We start from the raw sequence: 13489 nt of genomic DNA on the forward strand, positions 1-13489 counted from the left end.
AGCTGGTGCTCTGCACACAAAAATAGAGGAGTCTGAAGATAGACGAGGAAGTGCTGAAGTGACAATGACAAGAGAAGGAAAATGTGCTGAGGAGATTGAGGACATAGCAAAGCTAAAGGATAAGAAGTCAAAGTTGACGAGCTTGGAAGACAAAGCGTTGACGACAAGGAAGGCAGCGCAGGTCACAATCGTCTTGTAGTGACAATTGTGGGAAGAATAAAGTGTCGAAATATGTTTATCCTTTCGGGCACAACAATTGCAGAGCTAGATTTGCAGTGGCGGTGTTTATTGGAGATGAGCAAAGATACAGAATTGTTTGAGGGCAAACAACCATTTACATCTGTCAGGGTGCGCACAAATATCCCGGAGTTGGAACTGGCATGCCCGCTGGCAAGAATTGATTCTGAGTATCCAAACCTTTCCATCAATTGTTATCGTGAATCTCGAAAATTAACCAAAAAGGAAAGACTCCAACTGGGTGAAGATCTCTACAACTGAATCATCTTTATCATCATAATGATCAGAAAGGAGTGAACCAGGCATCTAAGGTGATTGAAGGTGGTATGAACCAGGCTCAGTGGATCAAGGAAAGTAGCCACAACGCATTCAAGGTCAATGGTCACAGTAATGGGAATCGCAATTTGAAGCCAAGTGGTGGCAGTGGGGATTTAACAGAGAACAAGGCATGGCTTCAAGGACGAGATGAATTGCTCAATAGCGAGAGTGCCATGAAGGCCTCTAGTGCTCGGACCAGATATGATGATAGTCAGTCTCGAACTCAGGACCTTGAGTATAGGATCACTGAGGGGCTTGAAGGTAAGGTGTTACAGAAGTCAGAGGAGACCAGCAATAAGCTTTAGAACTATCTGAGAGTGGCTGAAGACATTAGAGGGGATGCTACCAAAACTCTTGTGACCGTTCATGAACAGGGAGAGCAAATAAGGAGGACTCATGAAGTGGCCGTAGACATTGATCAGAATCTCACCACTGGCAAGAAGCTATTGGAACGCATGGGAGGCATTTTTTCCAGGACATGGAAGCCTAAGAAGAGTCATCCAGTGATGGGACCAGTTGTCGGACGGAGTGATTCTTTGAAGCGGAGAGGTCATCATCTTCAACAACGAGGAGCCCTTGGACTGAACAAAAGCAACTCCAAGGGACGCAATACTCATGCTTCCAGAAATACTCACGCTTGTTAGGAAAGCGAGAGACACCATTTGTTCTTCCAGATAGTACAAAGACTTGGAAGCAGCCTATGATCTTGACACCATATGGGTATCGTGAAATGGCTGATCGGTGAATCATTTATGAAATTATCAGGAGCTCAAAGTCTTTCTACAGATGCTTAAGTTGAAGAAGAGAATCATCACTATAAAATTGTGATGCTTCCCTATAATGTACGCTTGTAAGAAGCTGTCACTTCCCTAACACAATCTGTCAGATAAAAACAACTTCCATTACTGCATGATGTACACCAGCTTGGTCTTTCAGTGAATCAGATCTATTGCTTTAAATCAGAATAATTGTTTTTGAACCATAGTCACTGCCGTGTTGGTGATCTATGCCCAAAGGCTATTTGGATTTCTTCTTCTTAAACCTTGTATTTGTTATTGGCAGAAATAAAACAGAGTCTTGGCATCATTTTCTCATCTTGCTTATTCGTCTGATTGATCTTCTATCCTGAAATTAGTCAAGGTCCTCTGTGGTCGTGACTTTGCTTTCGAAACCCTTGGACATATTTTGGTGAGCCCGACATGAAAGCGTCACAGAAGTTTCAGGATGGGAGATACTTCAGCATCCATTTCAGCTTCTTCTACGATTCCAGCTGCGTCCTCTATTTCAGTTCCATCATTGACTGCTGCGTCAAGCACTTCAACAGATGATCTAAAGGAGATTTTGCAGAATATGTCCATGTATATGCAACTTCAAAATCAGCACAGACACAATTGTATATGCAGCAGCAGCAGCAATTGCATCAACAGCAGTTGTCTCAGCAAAGGAAACTATATTCGGAGCAGGAAAATGCAATCAGCGCGACTAAGGCAATTGAAGCAGTCGAGAATGAGAAGAAGCTATTTGATGGCCGTAATGTTTTAGCATTTTTGAAGACATATGAGATCAAGATGGGGTTTTTTGGAGTTCCAGCTAGACTTATGAGTAAGTATTTCCTTCATCTTGTCACACCCACCTTGAGGGCAAAAGTGACTGATCTTTTTATTCAAAATTCGCACTGGCAAGATTTTAAGAAAGCCCTGAAAGAAGAGTATTTCCTTGAGGACTTTGGGATGGCTACATGGCGATCATTTCAAGAGTTGGTCTACATGCCAAACAAAGGTCTAGCTACTTCAGAGTTGATACGAGAATTTGAAGAAAGGTATAATCTGCTTGATGCCATTGAACAAAGAGCATTGGATGTTGAGAAAGTTGAGCTTTTCTTGCAAGCTGCAGATCCTACTCTTCAGGAAGAATTGGGAGAGATTCTTGAGGATCGCACGAAGCCTATGGGACTTAAAATGGGTTGGCAAGACGCCCAGGATGCAGTCTCGACTTTAACCAAGAGAAGGATATGGAAGACCCGCCTACAGAATGGTTCTATGACACCGACACCGTCTTCTGCTCCTATGCCAGCTTCTATCCCTATTATTTCTTCTCCTCCTCAGCCAGTTTCTTGGCCTATGCTAGTGCCTACTGTTTCCACTCCTCCTATTCCTCCTATTCCACGACTAATGCCGGCACCTTCTGCTCCAAAACCATCTGTTCCATCAGTGCCTACCTCTCTTGATGACATAATCAAAGGCATAATGTATTTGACACTGGAGTCAGTTAAAGCGGAGTTGGTGGGAAAATTGAAAGAGTAGTTTGCTTCGACTGTGCCTACTATTTCTTCTAGTGCTCCTACTGTACCTAGGAGAGATCGAAGATGTATTTGGTGTGATAGTACAGACCATTAGTATTGCAGGGATTGTGAATCTTTTCAGGATGCAAGGAGGAAGAATTTGGTATTTTGGGGACAAGATGGTAAGATTTGGTTGACTGAAACAGGAGCTCCACTTGCTACCAACTTTGGTAAAGGCGGAATGAAGAAGTTAGTGGATGACATGGCTGCGCGTACTTCTTATGTGGTAGCTAGAGGAGATGCTTCTGCATATGGAGTTCAGATTGAGAAGGGATCCGAGAATCAGTCAGCACTATGGACTTATGCTATGGAGACAACAAACAATGGAAAAATTCAGCAAACTGTTTTGGCTAGTGCAGGCTCTAGCATCAAATCTGAGATAGGTTGGGATTCGCCTGTTGACAGGTACTCTATTTATGCCTACTTGGCTAAGTCTCAGGGAGCAGATGTACTTGTTGAGTAGAAGCGTAAGAGGGATGAAGAAAATCCAAGTGTAGCCAAAAAGACTAGAGAGGGTGAGTTTGTTACTCCACCTACTACTGCAGGACCGTCTTTGAGACCAAGGCCAGAACGATAGATGGAACATGTTCAAAAGAGAGAAAAGAGGCAAGAGCCTAGAGAGAGAAAACATCCAAGATTTAGATTGATGTCTGATATTGAGACATCTACAGACATGAAGAAAATCTTTAATGACAAGATACTTGGCAGTGAGGTGACTTTCACTATTTCTGAGGTTTTGGGCATCTCAAAAAGAGAGTTTCAAGATCAGTTTCAAGAGGTCCTGAAGAGGAAAAGACATGCATTGCCTACTACTAATACACAGGGAGTTTTTATTGGGGAGTTGGATGAGGATGAGAATGAGGTTTTGGTTGAGAATGCTTTTTTTTTTCCACAGATAGTGAAGAGGGTTCAGGCTATGCATTATGCTAAAACTGATGAGCCTGTCTTGATACCGCGTAGTCACTTTTCGCGAAGTCATTGGGCTAGGGCAACTACAGAGACGATGGTAAAAATTGGAGAGAAATAAGTTCCTTATGTTGCTTTGGTGGATCATGGTTCAGAGATTAATCTCATAGTCCGTGGAGTTTATGAAAGTAATAGATGGCCTATGGATGTAGAGCATGGGTGGCGTATGAGAGCCGCCAACAACACTGCAGGTGATTTGTATGCTGCCTATCCCAGTGTCAGGGTTTCTATTGGAGATGTAGAGGAGGATTTCCATTTCTTTGTGCAGGATTCATGCTCTTATCCCATAATTCTTGGATAGCCATTTATCAGAGAGATGCGTATGGAAACAAAGGTAATGGATGATGGATCTGCTTATGCATGGATTCACAGTAAAGATGGCATGAGAGCAGTTCAGTTTATGACTGTGTGTGTGAATCATGTTAGAAACAGAGATACTCTTAGAGATGCACCTTTGCCCACTATGAGGGATTCGGGTTTTCATTAGGTACCGCCGTTTCGCGAGACGACAGTGGTACAGAGCAGAGGAGATTGGAGTTCTCGCCTCCTGGCAGCAGTGTTTTCTCCTTCGGTTTTGTTGGGATTTCAGCAAACAGTTCGATGAGCTATCAGAAGACTTCTAAGTTGCCTAGAGCTACCAGGCAGTACATATGCAGGAAGGAGAAAATTTTGAAAAATGCAGGAATTTTAGAGGATGATGCGCATATAGATGGGATGTATGACAGTATGATTTGTGCAGATACAATGATAGAGATGGAGAATATGCTGAAAACTGATATGCAGAGTTGTCACAGTAATGTATTAGTGCAAACCCTAGACATGTTTCATGAAATTGCAGATTTTGTGTCATAGATTGAGTCAGAGGCTGAGGTGGCTCAGCAAAAAGTGTTGAGAGCTAAAGAAATTCAGCAAACAGAGTTTCCGACTGATTATGATAAGCTTACAGAGACACCGAGGGCTGAAAACTTTCATCCAATAGAGTTTACAGCTGAAATATTTCAGCATCCAGAGTTTAGGGACAGAGATCAACAAATAGAGAGGGCTGCCATATAGCCAATTTTGAGGAATCCAAAGCATATAGGCCATAAATTTTCAGCAGAGACTCTTGCTAAATTGAAAAATGGAAATGGTGATTTCTTGCTACCCACAGAGAAGCAATGCTTTCAAGAGATGCTTGAGCAACATGGAAGGGGGTTTGCTTTTTTCTCGCATGAGATTGGATGTGTGAATCCAGATATTGTTGCCCCTATGGTGATCTTTACTAGGAAACCTTCACCTGAGAAGGTGGATGCTATAGGCAAGATTACGAAGTATTGTTCTACCACTTCAAAGATACAGAGATTCATTGGAGCTTGTGTGTTTTACATGATTTGGATACCCCATTTTGCACACATAGCAGATTGTTTATATGAGCTATTTCGAAAGGGGAAAATTTATTTTGGGATGAGAGCCACACTAGAGTCATGTAGAAAATGAGGAAGTTATTGCAGATTTTTTGGAAGATGGTGAAAAGATGGTTTGGGCTGTATATAGTCAGGCATGTCTTTGATAATGTAACATATGAGTTGACAGAATTGGATGGGACAGTGCTTAGAGTGCCTTTTGTAGGAAAAAGAATCAAGATTTTCAAGAAAAGAGATGATGAGGATTATGCATTTGAAGAATTTGCAAGAGAAGAGCAACGAGAAGAAACTCCAATAGAAGAGACAGATAATATGACAGATAATCTTGTTGATATACTGGAAATGCATAATGAAGAGATTGATCTATTTGTGGATCTTGATGATAATGATCATGGGTAGTTGGCCCATCTAGAGGATGTGCAAGATTAGAGGGGGTGGATGTCGTATTGCTGCGCATTCGAGGTGTGAAATCCACCCAAAAGTTGTGTGTGGGAGTTGATATTTTGTACATACTTAGCTGTCATGTTTGCATCTTTATTTTGTGTGGTAATACAGTAAAGAGGGGTCTTTCACTACCTTTTCTTTCAGCTGGGGTTGCCACTACAGGCAGATCTGGCTGTCTGGTTGTGCTGGTTGGGTGCATGCCAAATGCATACCAATGTGGACATGGAAAAAGGACAAGAAAGCTGGAGATAAAAGCTTCTTGGTACTCCAAGAAGACACAGAAACTGTTTTGAATATTTCACTTTAAAGAACAGTGGTATCCAGGTAGTTTGTGTCAATAGCACAAGAACGAGGCATTGTTCTCCTTTTTGAGTTTGAGGAACAAGTATGCTTGGTCAGCCTAGGTTTGGATTGATCTTGTTATGAATCAAGGATACCTTACACTTGATTTACTGGTGTATGCATCTGTGGTAAAAGCATAGATGTTGAAGCACATGTGATCACACTATTTTCTACATGTACTGCTGTCATGGGAGAAGGCCGCTATAGCGATGGGGAAGAGGACAAAGGGGGCGTGAGAAACAAAAAGCAAGACTATTTTTGAAAGAGGGAGTTTTTGGAGGAAAAAGGCAGCAAAGAAGGAGGAACACGAGGGGAGTAGGACATCGAAGGGAGGAAAAAACGAAAGAAGTGGAAGAAGAGGGGGGATAACACGGTAAAGGAGCTGAAGCCGAAGAGAAGGAGACGACCTGCAGTAAACAATGATGAAGACAAAGCTACAGCTGGTGCTTTGCACACAAAAACAGAGGAGACTGAAGATAGAGGAGGAAGTGCTGAAGTGACAATGACAAGAGAAGGAAAATGTGCTGAGGAGATTGAGGACATAGCAAAGCTAAAGGATAAGAAGTCAAAGTTGACGAGCTTGGAAGACAAAGCATCGACGACAAGGAAGGCAGCGCAGGTCACAATCGTCTTGTAGTGACAATTGTGGGAAGAATAAAGTGTCGAAATGTGTTTATCCTTTCGGGCACAACAGTTGCAGAGCTAGAATTGTAGTGGCGGTGTTTATTGGAGATGAGCAAAGATACAGAATTGTTTGAGGGCAAACGGCCATTTACATCTGTCAGGCTGTGCATAAATATCCCAGAGTTGGAAATGGCATGCCCGCTGGCAAGAATTGATTCTGAGTATCCAGACCTTTCCATCGATTGTTATCGTGAATCTCGAAAATTAACCAAAAAGGAAAGACTCCAACTGGGTGAAGATCTCTACACAAATGAATCATCTTTATCATCATAATGATCAGAAAGGAGTGAACCTGGCATCTAAGGTGATTGAAGGTGGTATGAACCAGGCTCATCGGATCAAGGAAAGTAGCCACAACGCATTCAAGGTCAATGGTCACAGTAATGGGAATCGCAATTTGAAGCCAAGTGGTGGCAGTGGGGATTTAACATAGAACAAGGCATGGCTTCAAGGAGGAGATGAACTGCTCAATAGCGAGAGTGCCATGAAGGCCTCTAGTGCTCGAACCAGATATGATGATAGTCAGTTTCGAACTCAAGACCTTGAGTATAGGAGCACTGAGGAGCTTGAAGGTTAGGCGTTACAGAAGTCAGAGGAGACCAGCAATAAGCTTCAGAAGTGTCTGAGAATGGCTGAAGACATTAGAGGGGATGCTACCAAAACTCTTGTGACCCTTCATGAACAGGGAGAGCAAATAAGGAGGACTCATGAAGTGGCCGTAGACATTGATCAGAATCTCACCACTGGCAAGAAGCTATTGGGAAGCCTAGGAGGCATGTTTTCCAGGACATGGAAGCCTAAGAAGAGTCGTTCAGTGATGGGACCAGCTATCAGATGGAGTAATTCTTTGAAGCGGAGAGGTCATCATCTTGAACAATGAGGAGCCCTTGGACTGAACAAAAGCAACTCGAAGGGATGCAATAGTCATACTTCCAGAAATACTCAGGCTTGTTAGGAAAGCTAGAGACACCCTTTGTTCTTCCAGATAGTACAAAGACTTAGAAGCAGCCTATGATCTTGACACCATATGGGTATCGTGAAGTGGCTGATCCGTGAATCATTTATGAAATTATCAGGAGCTCAAAGTCTTTCTACAGATGCTTAAGTTGAAGAAGAGAATCATCACTTTAAAATTGTGATGCTTCCCTATAATGTACGCTTGTAAGAAGCTGTCACTTCCCTGACACAATTTGTCAGATAAAAACAACTTCCATTACTGCATGCTATACACCAACTTGGTCTTTGAGTGATCAGATCTATTGCTTTAAATCAGAATAATTGTTTTTGAACCATAGTCACTGCCATGTTGGTGATCTATGCCCAGAGGCTATTTGGATTTCTTCTTCTTAAACCTTGTATTTGTTATTGGCAGAAATAAAACAGAGTCTTGGCATCATTTTCTCATCTTGCTTATTCGTATGATTGATCTTCTATCCTGAAATTAGTCAAGGTCCTCTGTGGTTGCGACTTTGCTTTCAAAACCCTTAGACATCTTTTAAAATGATGCCAAGACTCTGTTTTATTTCTGCCAATAACAAATACAAGGTTCAAGAAGAAGAAATCCAAATAGCCTCTGGGCATAGATCACCAACATGGCAGCGACTATGGTTCAAAAACAATTATTCTGATTTAAAGCAATAGATCTGATCACTGAAAGACCAAGCTGGTGTACAGCATGCAGTAATGGAAGTTGTTTTTATCTGACAGATTGTGTCGGGGAAGTGACAGCTTCTTACAAGCATACATTATAGGGAAGCATCACAATTTTAAAGTGATGATTCTCTTCTTCAACTTAAGCATCTGTAGAAAGACTTTGAGCTCTTGATAATTTCATAAATGATTCACCGATCAGCCACTTCACGATACCCATATGGTGTCAAGATCATAGGCTGCTTCTAAGTCTTTGTACTATCTGGAAGAACAAAGGGTGTCTCTAGCTTTCTTAACAAGCCTGAGTATTTCTGGAAGCATGAGTATTGCGTCCCTTGGAGTTGCTTCTGTTCAGTCCAAGAGCTCCTCGTTGTTGAAGATGATGACCTCTCCGCTTCAAAGAATCACTCCGTCTGAAAGCTGGTCCCATCACTGGACGACTCTTCTTAGGCTTCCATGTCCTGGAAAACATGTCTCCCAGGCTTCCCAATAGCTTCTCGCCAGTGGTGAGATTCTGATCAATGTCTACGGCCACTTCATGAGTCCTCCTTATTTGCTCTCCCTGTTCATGAAGGGTCACAAGAGTTTTGGTAGCATCCCCTCTAATGTCTTCAGCCACTCTCAAACAGTTCTGAAGCTTATTGCTGGTCTCCTCTGACTTTTGTAATGCCTAACCTTCAAGCTCCTCAGTGCTCCTATACCTAAGGTCCTGAGCTCGAAACTGACTATCATCATATCTCATCCGAGCACTGGAGGCCTTCATGGCACTCTCGCTATTGAGCAATTCATCTCGTCCTTGAAGCCATGCCTTGTTCTCTGTTAAATCCCCACTGCCACCACTTGGCTTCAAATTGCGATTCCCATTACTGTGACCATTGACCTTGAATGCATTGTGGCTACTTTCCTGGATCCGCTGAGCCTGGTTCATACCACCTTCAATCACCTTAGATGCCTGGTTTGCTCCTTTCTGATCATTATGATGATAAAGATGATTCAATTGCAGAGATCTTCACCCAGTTGGAGTCTTTCCTTTCTGGTTAAGTGTCGAGATTCACGATAACAATCGATGGAAAGGTTTGGATACTCAGAATCAATTCTTGCCAGCAGGCATGCCAGTTCCAACTCTGGGATATTTATGCGCAGCCTGACAGATGTAAATGGCTGTTTGCCCTCAAACAATTATGTATCTTTGCTCATCTCCAATAAACACCACCACTGCAAATCTAGCTCTGCAACTGTTGTGCCCAAAAGGATAAACACATTTCGACACTTTATTCTTCCCACAATTGTCACTACAAGACGATTGTGACTTGCGCTGCCTTCCTTGTCGTCCATTCTTTGTCTTCCAAGCTCGTCAACTTTGACTTCTTATCCTTTAGCTTTGTTGTGTCCTCAATCTCCTCAGCACATTTTCCTTCTCTTGTCATTGTCACTTCAGCACTTCCTCGTCTATCTTTAGAATCCTCTGTTTTTGTGTGCAAAGCACCAGCTGTAGCTTCGTCTTCATCATTGTTTACTGCAGGTCGTCTCCTTCTCTTCGGATTCAGCTCCTTTACTGCTTTACCCCCCCTCTTCTTCCACTTCTTTCGTTTTTTCCTCCCTTCGATGTCCTACTCCCCTCATGCTCCTCCTTCTTTGCCACCTTTTTCCTCCAAAAACTCCCTCTTTGAAAAATAGTCTTGCTTTTTGTTTCTCACGCCCATTGAAAAATGCCTCAGCAAAAAATTTTCAAGCATCTATCTTCATCTTGATTTTTTAAATTTCACCTTTCCTCTACAAGCACTAGTGTTTTTGTAATGTTGAATCAACATCCTTTGGCTTGGGGATTACAATGATAGAAGGAAGACATGCATGTCTAGAGATGAGTTTATGACAATGTGATGGCAAAAAGCTAGTCCTTCTTAACACTCAATGAGACTAGTGAGGATCTATTTGTTAAAGCCTTGAAGAAACCAAAGAGAAGTTGTATACTTAATAGATTTTCATGCTATAACAAGGATCTTTTAAATGCTATTACTACTAAAGTGAATTATCATGGTGGCCATCATCCATTCAGTGGAGTTGAAGATAGAAAAATGGCCACCCGTGAAGATTAAAAAGCATAAACGATGGTGTAAAAAGAGAGATGACATTCTTGAGGGGAGGCTTAGTGTCACGGTTAAATGGATATAGTTGGCTGGAGACTTGAGAAAGCTATTATATGTATATTCTCTACATCGTGTGCATTCAAGGCCTATTTATAAATATCCTTATCTATGATTTTTTTTGGAATAAAACATAACCCTTTTCTATTCAATTTGTAAATAAGCCCTTTATATTACACCCTTCTATATGTAAATTTTTTATAAAAAGGTATTTTAGAAATACCTTATTTTGAACCCATGTGATGCACACATATATTCATGAGTAACTTACTCAAGGTTGGAGAAGAATATTTGAATGTATTAGTTGTTAAGCATACATTGAAAGGCTAAAATCCCTACTATATAGATGGGGACTCTTCTAGATGGAAAAGGTGCTTGTTTTTATATCTAAAACTTGCACAAGGGGTGTTGACAATCATGTAGTGTAGTATGGGGGATAAGAGGTTCTAGTTTGCAGCTCATGGTATGCTATAATAGGGATCTTTGACATGCTATTACTATTGAAGTGAATTATCATGGGAGCCATCATCCATTTAGTGGAGTTGAAAATAGCAAAATGGCTATTGGAGAAAATCACAAAGCATAAATGATGGTGTAAAAAGAAATGTGGCATTCTTGAGAGGAGGCTTAGTGGCATGGTTAAATGGTTATAGTTGGTTGGAGAAGAATATTGGAATATATTATTTGTTAAGCATACATTGAAGGGCTAATATCCCTACTATATAGATGGGAACTTTGCTAGATGGTAGAGGCTCTTGTTTCTATCTCTAGAACTTGCAATAGGGGTTTTGACAATCATGTAGTGTATAGTATGGGGGATACAAGGTTCTAGATTGTAGCTCATGGTATGCATAGGTATGGAGAATGGATTACCAACCATGGTATTAGAGAAGCACTATACTACCAAAGTAGGGCCAATATATTAAGAGTAGGAGATTAGGACACTATGGGTGTTGCTACACTAGTGCTTGGGAATACTGTTTCATATTAAGATGTTGGGGCAAGGCACTTGAAGTTTCTTACAAATGCATTGTGTACACTAGCTTTGAATGGCAATGGAGTTATTGAGGTATTAGATTCCCTCTAATTGTAACCTCTTCCTAAAGTAATAATGGTTTGATATTATGAATTAATCAAAAGCCATAGGAGAAATCTCCTTAATGACAAGCCTTAGAAGAAAGTTTTCTAAGTGTATAGACTCCTTGGTTTTTTTCAAACTAACCTATCTGACATTATCTTTAATTTTTTAGAGCTTTAGAGTAAGGGTAATGCCTTATTAATTCAAATGAATGATGATTCTTAATTGAAAACACAATACTCTTATTCGCTAATCCTTCCCAGGGACAAGACCTTGTTGAAAAGGATTATGAGAGGAAGGCCAAGGTTCTTTAACCTTGCTAAATTCAAGTCTCTCTTTTTATGTGCACATGGATAGCTAAGTAGTTAACCCAATAGTCCTTTGAGCATAACTTCCTTAAGGGAATCCAAGCATTTGATCTGACATTTCATTAAACATATCATTTAATGATGGTTTCATTTTGGCTACTAAATAATCATTTTATAATTCCTAGAAAGTAAATACTTTACTTATCATTGACAGAAAAGAGATAATTTGGCTAATCTTAAGATAACTCATTATGCATGGACCACTCCTAGCATATGAGGGGATGCTCCTTTCAAAAATTCCCTCCTAGGCAACTACATTATTGTTTCTCCACTTGAGTTCTAGGTTGTCCATATGGATCCTTAAACTCAAGTAGTTATGCTATATTTTGTGTTCATTTTCAAACTAATATCTCTATTATTATTGTATAAAAATGTATCTCTACTATTTTGCATTAAAAATGTACTTTTAAGCACAATGAGGGTTCTTGGAAAGTGCAATGGGGACTTTGTTTGTACGCACTACTTGTCTAGCTCTTGCATTCATTTACTTTTGAGCCATTTGAGTATGTAGACTCTCCTAGTGTGTCCCTTTTTTTGCTTCTCCTTGGGTCTCTATCCTTCTTTTAAAACTCATATATTCTTGAAATCAGGGCTTCGTGAGAGAGGTAAAGAGAAGATGTGATATGATCCTTTAGGTGTTAGATTGAAGATTTTTGTATATTGCTTGGGAAAGATGTGGAAATTGATATGGATGATGGTGATGGGTAGAGAAGGAATTGATGTCATCTACGATCCTCCAACTATCCACGAAATCCTTATTTTCAACCCCTTCTTCACTCTTCTCTACCTAAGAATCTCTCTCTCTCTCTCTCTCTCTCTCTCTCTCTCTCTCTCTCTCTCTCGCTAATTGATAGCATGCTTCTTCAAGATGGGTGAATAAAAATCCTAGTGCATCTCCCCAGGGTTTATTAAATAGTTTTTGTTCTAAGAATTAAGCCTTAGTTAATTTCTTAGATGACTTATTGTAATGAACTCTTCATTTTTCCATGGTTATTAGTTTTTGGCTAGCTATATGAGGAGTTAACTCAACATTGTCATGAAAATAATTGTCCCTTTTAGTCCTAATTATTTTTACTTCAAGCTCCCCTTGATATGTAGCAATTTCATTAGAATTAAAAAAAGTAAAATAATAGTTAGACACAGTCCAATTATTGTAAGTACCTCTACATAAACCTCAAGGATTAGTACTTTTCCTTTAGCTAAGAGTAACCATGGCAGTTCCTTGTCTCTCCCTCTTTTCTCTAAGTCATGAAGGAAATGGATGTATGAGACATAGCCTTTCTTTCATCCCCAGTTTATGGTGGCTCCAAGTTTTTGACAAAAACTGGAGAAGATGAAGATGATTACATGACATTTGATATCAACATGAAGTAAACAATGGAGTAGAAATTATTATAATTATTTTTGAAAAACTATTATGCTTTTGAATCTCTATTTTAGTTGTTATCCCTCCCCATCCACATGTGAGGTCTTGAACATCATATTGTCTGTCGATTAGAGGAATCAAGATGTCC

At 40.5% G+C, this 13489-nt stretch overlaps 3 pseudogenes; 2 read left to right on the forward strand and 1 right to left on the reverse strand.

Moving 5' to 3' along the window:
* Nucleotides 1-231: 231 nt before the first annotated feature.
* On the forward strand, nt 232-1199 carry LOC148041966 (SNAP25 homologous protein SNAP32-like; annotated as a pseudogene).
* A 5786-nt stretch (nt 1200-6985) lies between these two features.
* LOC148041967 (SNAP25 homologous protein SNAP33-like) lies at nt 6986-7690 on the forward strand (annotated as a pseudogene).
* A 987-nt stretch (nt 7691-8677) lies between these two features.
* On the reverse strand, nt 8678-9812 carry LOC148041968 (SNAP25 homologous protein SNAP32-like; annotated as a pseudogene).
* Nucleotides 9813-13489: the final 3677 nt, after the last annotated feature.

This window comes from Lygodium microphyllum, chromosome 1, assembly GCF_053477565.2.
Source record: "Lygodium microphyllum isolate KBCC chromosome 1, Lygodium_microphyllum_v1.1.10, whole genome shotgun sequence".
NCBI classification, from domain to species: Eukaryota; Viridiplantae; Streptophyta; class Polypodiopsida; order Schizaeales; family Lygodiaceae; genus Lygodium; species Lygodium microphyllum.